This window comes from Anomaloglossus baeobatrachus, chromosome 11 (genome assembly GCF_048569485.1).
Source record: "Anomaloglossus baeobatrachus isolate aAnoBae1 chromosome 11, aAnoBae1.hap1, whole genome shotgun sequence".
Lineage (NCBI taxonomy): Eukaryota > Metazoa > Chordata > Amphibia > Anura > Aromobatidae > Anomaloglossus > Anomaloglossus baeobatrachus.
The window spans coordinates 168578622-168588944 of record NC_134363.1 but is presented as its reverse complement, the minus strand read 5'-3'; the positions used below and the strand labels follow the sequence as shown (position 1 = coordinate 168588944).

General features: G+C 42.4%; 1 protein-coding gene across 1 annotated transcript in view; it reads right to left on the bottom strand.

The window, feature by feature from the left end:
- LOC142257259 (nicotinamide N-methyltransferase-like) overlaps window positions 1-6143 on the bottom strand; it is a 26499-nt gene extending 20356 nt beyond the window's left edge. Inside the window, exon 1 of the mRNA XM_075329419.1 lies at window positions 6127-6143. The gene's annotated coding sequence lies outside the window, so the exon portion shown is untranslated. The remainder of the gene's footprint in view (window positions 1-6126) is intronic.
- Window positions 6144-10323: the final 4180 nt, after the last annotated feature.

Sequence of the window (10323 nt, the reverse complement as noted above, 5' to 3'; positions counted from 1 at the left end):
TCAAACAGGTATTATTTTTGACAGTTTATTAAAAGTTCTTATACCTTGAGTCTCTTAGGCGAGTTCACATCTCCCCGTACATGCCAGAGCTTACGAATCAATCCTAGACCCAGTCGCTAACTTGGGTCCTCAAATTCCCTCCTCCCTTTCGTGTGGATGACAGTCCATTCTTTCACACAACACTACCTGGGTGTGAGTCCTGAGGACACGGCGCCAAGAACAGAGTCCATGGAGCAAAAGGGACAATGTCAATGGGGCAAGGACAGTGTCTAAAGTCCAGAAGCAGGGACAGAGACCATGGCAGAGGGTGAGCAGCTTTCTCATCACTTACAGTCCTGTAATTCAGCAGAAAGGTGTGCAACAGGTGCAAAACAACTTGGGAGGAAGTGAAAAAAAACAAAAGTTTTGCCGCTCGGGGCCATCTTCAAAATTTCAGGGTGGCTGGATCTCCTGACTCACCCCCCCACGGAATACGGAACCGTCCATAGATTTGGGTACAACAAAAAACTTTAACGTTTCCGGTGGTCGACCTCACACCTAGGTAGCTTTAGACTCGGCCACCTTCACATACATGGCCAAGTGTGCTCCCTGGGCTACGTTCACCACCACTCCATCATTGCATTGGGGAAGCTGCCTTCTGTCTCCCCACTAGGATGGCGTGTCCATAGAGTCAGCGAAGGTGGGGAGCTGCTCTTCAATAGAGATTCCTTGGGTTGTAGCACTTCCCAAAAGGCTCTATCAGCCAAGTCATGACCACCATGACCATATACCAGCCTAATGGGTCGTCCTCTTTGATAAAGTGGAGCTGGTCTTCCCAGGTAAGAGAAATAGGGGGGACCACATTCCGTTTTTTTAAATTATTTCTTTATTAGTGAAAAAAGACCAAAAAACACCCTTTAGTGCCCCGAGAAAGGCACTAAAGTGTACAAGAGTACAATATGTAGGTGGACTTATTTTAGTTTTGTAACCTTCCAGAGAACAGTGTGTGCCGAGCATCGCATCACTGTGACCTATATAGACCCGATGGCGCGAAGTGGCCATCCAATCACAACCATGCCATTACTCGGCATGGCATTGACAGCTGCGGAAGGGCCCACAGCCAAAAAGCTTGTTGATTGGCTTTGCTGCATCCTTTCAAGAAATTTTATTAAGCAAACGATCAGCACTCAACCTCCGAACGCGGATTTCCGTGAGAAGCCAGTGTCCAAGTTCGAGCACCGGATACTAGGGGTCCGGTACAGACCCCAAAGTTTACAGATCAGGTTTGCTCATCCCTAGCTGCTGTGTATTAGCCCTAGCCCTACACAAACCTCAGTGTATATCGAGAAGATACATCTTAACTAGAGTTGATCGAATTTGCCAAAATCCGAATTTTGCCGGATTGAAAAAAAAGTCCTGATCCGCTCTGGATTCCGGTGCCCATATTAGTCTATGGGGACCAGAATCCGGAGATTAAAAATGTTTGTGGAGGTGATAGGGGGGTAGGAGCGCGCACGGTGTACTCACCCGAGGCTGTGTCATGGCAGCAAACTCCTTCCGGGTTACGTTTTTCCCTTCCGGAGCCACAATCAATATTCATTGTTTTGCCTGCCCGTTTTTGACGGGTGTAATTGGTTGCAGTTAGACGCGCCCCACCTTGAGTGTCAGCTGACTGCAACCAATCACAGACGAGAGGATGGTCGATGGGCGGGGAAAACACGGAAAGCTCTGTGTATACAATGCACAGTACAGGAAGTGAATGCGCGACCTGGCAGCAGTGTGCCGCCATGACACCGAGTCTCGGTAAGTATGAAACGCTGTTTTATTTCTGTTTTTCATTATTTTTCAATTATTTTCCCCAGTACCGGATACGGATCGTGATCCCGGATTCGGGTTCGGCACCCGGGCATCTTTGAACAGTCCGGGTCCGCTCAGCCCTAATCTTAACTCCGTATACATTATTTCTTATGTATTAAGTTTGTGTAACCTTACTTGTTTCCCTCCAGGCTGCATACAACTTTATCAATGTGTGACCAGTCATAAGCTTCCAGATCCTTCTTCAGGGATTTCTGAACCTTGGCATGATTTTGCTCAAGAAAATACCAGACGATAATTTTATCAAACACTTCACAAGCCGAAAGGAGGTGATAAATGGCCGATCCAGTGCCAAAATCAATCAGCGTGTTCCCAATTACTCCACCTTATATAATAACACAACATGTAAAACATCAGAATTACTGCTAATCCTACCGAATGGTAAGGGCGTTGTTCACCTAGATAAAAGTGATTTACAGGAGCCCAGATAGAACCGGGCATTGATAAAGGTCGATGGCTTTTATTTCTGTGTCCTAGATAAAAGAATCCGACTTTCTATTTACCTATCACAGCTCAGGGTCGATAGAAAAAGGTCTTTTGAGTTAAATGTGAAAGAACTTAATTGGCCTGAGCAGCGACCTGAGCCGAACCTTACGGAATACTAGATAATGGGAGAACCGGATGTCGGCTGCATAACTTGTGTGCACTGAGTTTGTACCTGAATGCACAAACCTCCCTCCGGCCCTAATGCTAAATGTTTTATTGCAATGGGGGACCAACACCATATTGATGCCTGAGTGTTTGAACACGCACAGATGGGCATAATATGTGGCCGCCCCTATGATATTGCCAAGTAATGCATAATGGCTCTGTGAGTATAGGCAAATACACTGTAAAATGCTCAGTCTTCTTTGAAGGGAACGTGTCGTCAGAATATATTGTAATGTTGTATTGTTTCATTCAGGTTTTTATGTTAAATGTATATGTTTGTGATAATGTCTTTCAATATCCCATATCACTACCTAGATTTAACAGAAATCTAGTCTAGAACTAGACTCATTTACTGTTCTGTACAAAAGACTTTTTATCAGTCTCATTACCATCACTGACAAGATTACAATGAAAGGTAAAAACCATATATACGGTAGATAACACAGAATTCACCATTCACAATAGGTGATGTTTGGTGTTTGTGTTTATTTCTTTTCACTTACAGATTAATAATGGGGGGGGTCTCATAGGCACCTCCCATTACTAATCCAGGGCTTAGTGGCAGCTGTAAGCTGTTATTAACCCCTTATTACCCCAATTGTCACCGCACCAGGGCAATCTGGATGAGTTGGGCAAAGTTCCTGGGCTGTCACATCTAATGGATGAAACAATTCTGGGTGGCTATAGGCTGCTAGTTTTAGGCTGATGGTCGTCCAATAACTATGGGTCTCCCCAGCCTGAGAATTCCAGCTCCCGGCTATCAGGCTTTATCTTGGCTGGGTATCAAAATTGGGGAGACCGCACACTGCTTTTTAAAAATTATTTCTTTGAAATAATTTAAAAAAAAAAAAAAAAAGCACCGCATGCGGTTCCTCTTATTTTGATATACAGCCAAGATAAGCGTAGGGCAGAGGGCTGCAGCCTGTAGCCATATGCTTTTTCTGTGTTGAGTATCATAATATGGGGGGGACCCTATGCCATTTTTTAAAAATAAATATTTAGTTTTACACCACAATAGAGCCACAGATCAGATCTGTGATTGCAAGCAGTCAAATGCTGTCACACAGGCTTGGGGCACATCTGACTCTGACCAATCAGAGATACCAGGACAGCCGGTGGGCGGGAGAAGCAGTGAATATGGATGAGCAATAATGAGCAGCCCCGGAAGAAGGGTGAGTGGCCCGGAAGTAGTTACAGCTGCTCCGGATCCTCAGTAAGTATAGCGCGCTTGCTTTATTTTTATTTTTCCTTTACTTTTATTTTTTATTCTCCGAGTTGCCAGATCCAGATCATTACCCAGAGTTCCCTAGCATCCGGATACTTTTGAAACAGTCCGGATCTCCCCATCACTAGTTACGATAAATCCGAACATGAATAGTTACTATCCGCTCATCACTATTGGTGATACAAGTGTTGAGCATGATCGACAGTATGGCCAACTCACCTCCAGATATTTAAAAAAATAAATAAATTAGACATCATTAGGACTCGTGGACAACTCTTTGATCCTTTATTCCCTGCATCTTCATTTTATGTATTATCTCTCCACCTCTTGCTAAATCTTTCCCTCTACCTTAACATTTATGTTTGCAGTTGCTTTAGTTTCTCTGTTTTTGCATTTTTATTCATACTGTACAAGATCTTTAATAACTGGAATGTGACAGATGAGCAGGTGGAATGTGACGTTCAGGCGATAACTCTTCGTGAAAAGCAGATAGTATATTTTAGCAGAATTAAACTGGGATATCTCATGGTAATGGGGATCTTTCTATGAGAAAGTAAAAATATGGTTTTAAGAAATATTGTTTTTCATGGTGGAGATAAAATATAAAGTATTTCTCCTATATAACTTTTACTCATCACTTTGATTTTTTCATGGGTGTGATGAGGTGGACTCCCTGCGATCTGCTGTACAGATTTTGAGTTATTCTATTCCATAAATAATGTGAAAAAAATCATCCGTATGAGCCCTCCATAATAAGGTTCTGCAGGGTATTCTCATGCCTGTGCTGACATATATATTATATCTATAAATATATATTATATATATAATATATATAAATTTTATATTGTACTACATATATATATATATTATTACATATATATTTTATATACATATATATTATTACTTATATATATTATTACATATACATATATATATATATTACATATATATATATAATATATATTTTTACATTATATATAATATATATTGTATATGTATATATAAAATTATAAATGTTATATCATATATATAATATTTATATAAATATATAAATATAATATATATGTGTATATATATATATCCACATATATATATATATATAGATACACATATATACATATACAGATATATATATATATATATATATATATATACAGAAAATATTATATATATATATATAGAAAATATTATATATATATATATATATATATATATATATATATATATATATATGTATATAATGTCCGGCGCTGCACAACCTCACCTCCCCTCACCACCTGAATCCCTGATTTGAGCATGGATTAAAGATTTGTATCTATCCATATCCTTGTGGAGGGCGACCCTTTCTGCCTATTTTCTGGATTTGCATGATCTACATTGTGGGACACGCACCCGGATCTTGCCTGCTCTCCAGGACTGTGATACCCAGCCATTCCTGGATCAGCTGTGCCCGGCATTTCTCACCTACCCCATATATATATATATATATATATATATATATATATACACACACACATATTATAAAACTCTCCTCTGCTCGCTAGTGAAAATTTACTTTCCAAATCCCATGTTGTGATAGGTACTGTGAAGTACCAAGCGAGCAGCGAAAGGTAAGGGAAGGGGACCCCTGCATCTAGGGAAGGGGGTAGATGGTGACCCCTGACCAAACCTACAGCTGGTCCCTGGGGTCCCTCACCACCCTAGATAGGTTCCGCACCTATGCGCCAAGCCTGATACCTGACCCTAGGCATCCCTAGTGCTGGACCCTAAATAGGGAACAGGTGGGATGACCTCTTCGTCAAACCTACTAAACAACTATAGAAGAAGACACAAGGGGGACACACGAAAAAAGCATGAACTACTTATCCACAGATGACACAGGCAGGTGTTCAGCAACGATACTACAAAGGAATACAAGCCACCTGCTTGCAACCAGAGCTAGAGTGAACTGAATAATATCTCCAGCACCAGATCAGGGAAGAAGGAAGTATTTAAGCACCAAGAGAATACTGATGATCAGCAGCTGGGTGGAAGGAGAGCTCCTGCTGGGTCCAAAAGGAGGAGAGATGAAAATCCAACAGGAAAGCTATACCAATGAATACTGACAGCAGGAACAATAGAAGGTCAGGGAGCCAGATGCTGTGACCTTCTATTGCCAGAAACCACATGACTGTGTGTCACCCGCGACACCCCATTAGGGTGAAAGTAAAATTAATCATAATCAAAGAAAATTTTTACAATATACCCTACAATAACTTAGTTTATTGTTTAGGTTCTTGATCTCAAGTTAATATTTCTTCCTTTAATTCCCTACTTTAGCCTGGTGTTTTGCTTATTTTAGTGGTTGGTATAGTAAAATAAAATCTTAAAAAAGGCAGAAAGCCTCATTTTCTTACCTCTGCGCCTCTGATTAGGATAGGTGTAATAGTAAAGCAGTAATGACCTAGTTTTATAATGGAACATTTTTTTTTTGTTCTTTTTGATTTGGTGACGCAAACATATGATTTATTTCATGAACAAACAGTCCTACTGATAAGTTTGTTATGGTTTTCTTTACTTACACAATTTTTAAGAATTTTGATGAAAAAATGCTCATTTTTTGTCTGTACATGACATATTAGGCACATTGCCAACATATTTTATAACTGTATCCAAACTTAGGTAATACATTACGTCTGTGATTGCGTGAAAGAATTTATAGAATTTCACGTAACCTTAAAAAATGTTCTCTGTTGAGTCAAGTATAGTAGTCAGATGGAATTAGTAGCTTTGATGCCTAATAGTAAAATTGTCAATAAACAGGGGCAAAATTGTGGTGCGCTGCCTAAAGTGGGCTTTACACGCTACAATATATCTAACGAGATGTCGTCGGGGTCACCTCGGTAGTGACACACATCCGGCATCGTTAGTGATATCGTAGCGTGTGACAGCTATGAACGAGCAGAAATGCTCACCTTCTCGTTCATCGCTGACACGTCGCTCATTTTCTAAAAATTGAACGTCCTGTTGTTCATTGTTCCCGAGGCAGCACACATCGCTCCGTGTGACACCCCGGGAACGATGAACACAGCTTACCTGCGTCCCGCCGGCAATGCTGAAGGAAGGAGGTGGGCGGGATGTTTACTTCCCGCTCATCTCCGACCCTCCGCTTCTATTGGCCGGCCGCTGTGTGACGTCGTGGTGACGCCGAACGTCCCTTCCCCTTCAGGAAGTGGATGTTCGCTGCCCACAGCGAGGTTATTTGGGAGGTAAGTACGTGTGACGGGGCGGTTACGAGTTTGTGCGACACGAGCAAGAAATTGCCCGTGCCGCACAAACAATGGGGGCGGGTGCGATCGCATGATGCGATTGCTCTGATGTCACGGTGGTGGGTCCGAGTGGCGATGTGGCCATATCGGGCGCGGGTGACAGGCTTTTGTAATGGGGGGTAAAAATAATATAGAAAAAGAGAAGAAAGAAAATAAAATAAATAGAGTCTGTGATGCCAGTTGGTATATTCGGCTTTGGTATGGCCGGGCACTGCTGAAGGTCCTCAGGAGTTAGGTGGTGCCAGATAGTTGTACCCTTACCCCCCCCCCCCCAACTAGGGCTGGTTCCTGGGGGATTTGTTGAGGTAGGAATAGTGCAGCAGAGAATAATTTAGCCAGAGCTTTTACCTTGTCTACTGACACTCTACAGAGTGTTTATCATAGCATCCAATAATGGGAGTACTTCCTGCCCTGATGAGAGTTGGTTTCTCTGCTGTGTGGTGGTAGTGTATTCTTCTCCTCTGCTACTATTTCCCTACCTGGGAATAGGTATCTTGGTATCCTGGGATTTCCAAGACAAGAATAATCTGGATTTGTAATCCCTTCTGGCGAACAGGTGAAAGAAAACTCACTATTTCTTCTAGAAGTTTCCAGACTCAAACGTGCCACTGTGCTCCCAGGAAATTCACTGCTCTTTATAAAAAGGCTAATAGTAGTCTCTCAGTTTGCCACTGACCTTGAAAGTACTGGTGGCCTAGGGACTGATGCCCTCAAAATTTGTAGCTGGCCCTTCCAGAGGTTGTATCAGTCACCTCAGGACAGGACGTCTCCATGTTACACTCTTCACCTCACCTCACACGTCCACCCTGGCTGCCACTTCAACTCTGACTGACTTTACCTCACACCTAAGCTCCTCCCCTATCTCCTGTTGGGCTCTCACTCAAGCATTGGTTTTATCTCAAGAGAACAGCCCTAGTAAGGGAGTGTATGAAAATGCGTGTTTTGTTCGTCAATCTATACAATATACCGATATTTCCGCAGTTAGTAAGCTGCGGCTGACCCCCAGCCTATTTCCGCCGACAAGCCCCCACATATTATTACCTCCCCCCAGCGCTCCCCTTCAGCACAGAAAACGGTATTTGTATTAAAGTGTATGAACCATAGCCTATACAGTGGAACCTCGCTTAACGAGTAACCCAGTTAACGAGAATTTCGCTTAACAAGCAAAGCTTTCTGTAAATTTGTAACTCGATTTACGAGAAAGCTTTGCTGTACAAGCAAAATCCTCACTGCACACACTTCCGGTTCTGCACATCCACCACGCTCTGACCCGCACTTGCAGTCCACACAAACACACACAAACACACATGCACGCACGCACATACAGAATTATGCTCACTTTACCTTTCGTTCCACCGCCGGCTTCATGGTTCTTGTAGTTCCCGGGTACATTGCAACATCCTCGCGGCGAACTACAAGACCCAGGAGGCCGGCGATGGAATGGAAGGTAAGGTGAGCATAATATGTGTGCCTTCAGTTCCATCGCCGGCCTCCTGGGTCTTGTTGTTCGCCGCTCCACTCCAGGCTGTGCATCGGCAACCATAGCGACGAAGCAGGAACTTCCTGTCACCGCTACTCAAAGGCAGCGCGCTGACCAACCAGAGGCAAGCGTCTCCTGCCTTTGACGTCAGCGCTCGGGTAGTGGAAGTTCCTCCCTTGTCGTTATGGTAACCCGATACACAGCCTGTACCGGATTACAGCAAGTTTCAGGAGACCGGCAATGGAACAGAAGGTAAGGTGAGCATAATATGGGTTCCTTCCGTTCCATCACCGGCCTCCTGGGTCCTCTAGTTCGCCGCTCCAGGATGTGTATCGGTAACCATCGACGACGAAGCAGGAACTTCTGCTGTCAGATGCTACTCAAAGGCAAGGTGCTGACCAATCAGAGGCTCCTGCCTTTGACATCAGCGCTTTGGGTGCGGAAGTTCCTCCCTCGTTGTCATGGTTACCCGATACTCAGCCCGTGCTACTGAACAGCAAGTCCCAGCAGGCCAGCGATGGAACGGAAGGTAAGGTGAGCATATAATATGTGCATGTGAGTTTGTGTGTGTTTGTACGTGTTTGTGAGTTTTTGTACGTGGGTGGAATGGCACAATAGGGGACCAGGATGGGACATTTAACAAGTTGTGGAACAAATTGTCTGCATTGCAATGATTTCCTATGGGAAATCTTGCTTTGCCTAACGAGTAACTTGGTTAACAAGCACATTCCCAGAACGGATTGTTCTCGTTAACCAAGGTTCCACTGTAATGTAAATTTACCTAAGTCACAGTGGTAGCACAGGAGAGGGTAACCCTAGGAGAGACCCCAACGTATGTTTCACGTTTTGTAGTAGCTCGCTTTATCAAGGGGATGATTAAAAATGAAGTAACAGGACATTTTAACCTCTTCACCCCGACCGATTTTCCGTTTTTGTTTTGTTTTGTTTTTGCTCCCCTTCTTCTGAGAGCCGTAACTTTTTTATTTTTCTGTCAATCTTACTAAATGAGGGCTTGTTTTTTGTGGGACGAGTTGTACTTTTAAATGAAACCATAGGTTTTACAATATAGTGTACTTGAAAACTGAAAAAAATTCCAAGTGCAGAAAAATTGCAAAAAAAGTGTGAGTACATGATTGCTTTTGGGATATTTTATTCACCCTGTTCACTATAAGGTAAAGCTGATGTGTCGGTATGATTCCTTAGGTTGGTACAAGTTCATAGATACCAGGTTTACATTTATCTAAGGGGTTAAAAAAATCAGAATCTTGTCCTAAAAAAGTGGCGTACTTTTTGAGCCATTTGGCATGACCTGTAACGTTCCCATTTTTTGGTTTCTATGGCTCAGTGGTGGCTTATTTTTTGCGTTTCAAGCTGATGTTTTTAATGGTACCATTTTTGCGCAGATGCTACATTTTGATCGCTTGTTATTGCATTTTACACAAAATTTGTGGCAAAAAAAACCCCCATAATTTTGGCATTTGGAATTTTTTTGCTGCTACACTGTTTACTGATCAGATTAATTGATTTTATATTTTGATAGATGGGTCATTTCTGAATGCGGAGATACCCAATGTGTGTATACTTTTTAATTTTTAACTGTTTAGTTTTCAATGGGGCGAATGGGGGTGATTTGAACTTTTAGGGTTTTTTTTGTTTTTTTTAATTGTTAAAACTTTTTTTTTTATTTTACTAGTTCCCCTAAGGAACTATAAGGATCAGCAGTCTGATCGTTCATTTATTTCTGTTGATCACAGCTACACAGCTGTGATCACCAGAAATACTCACCTCTTGTTACTGGCAGCAGT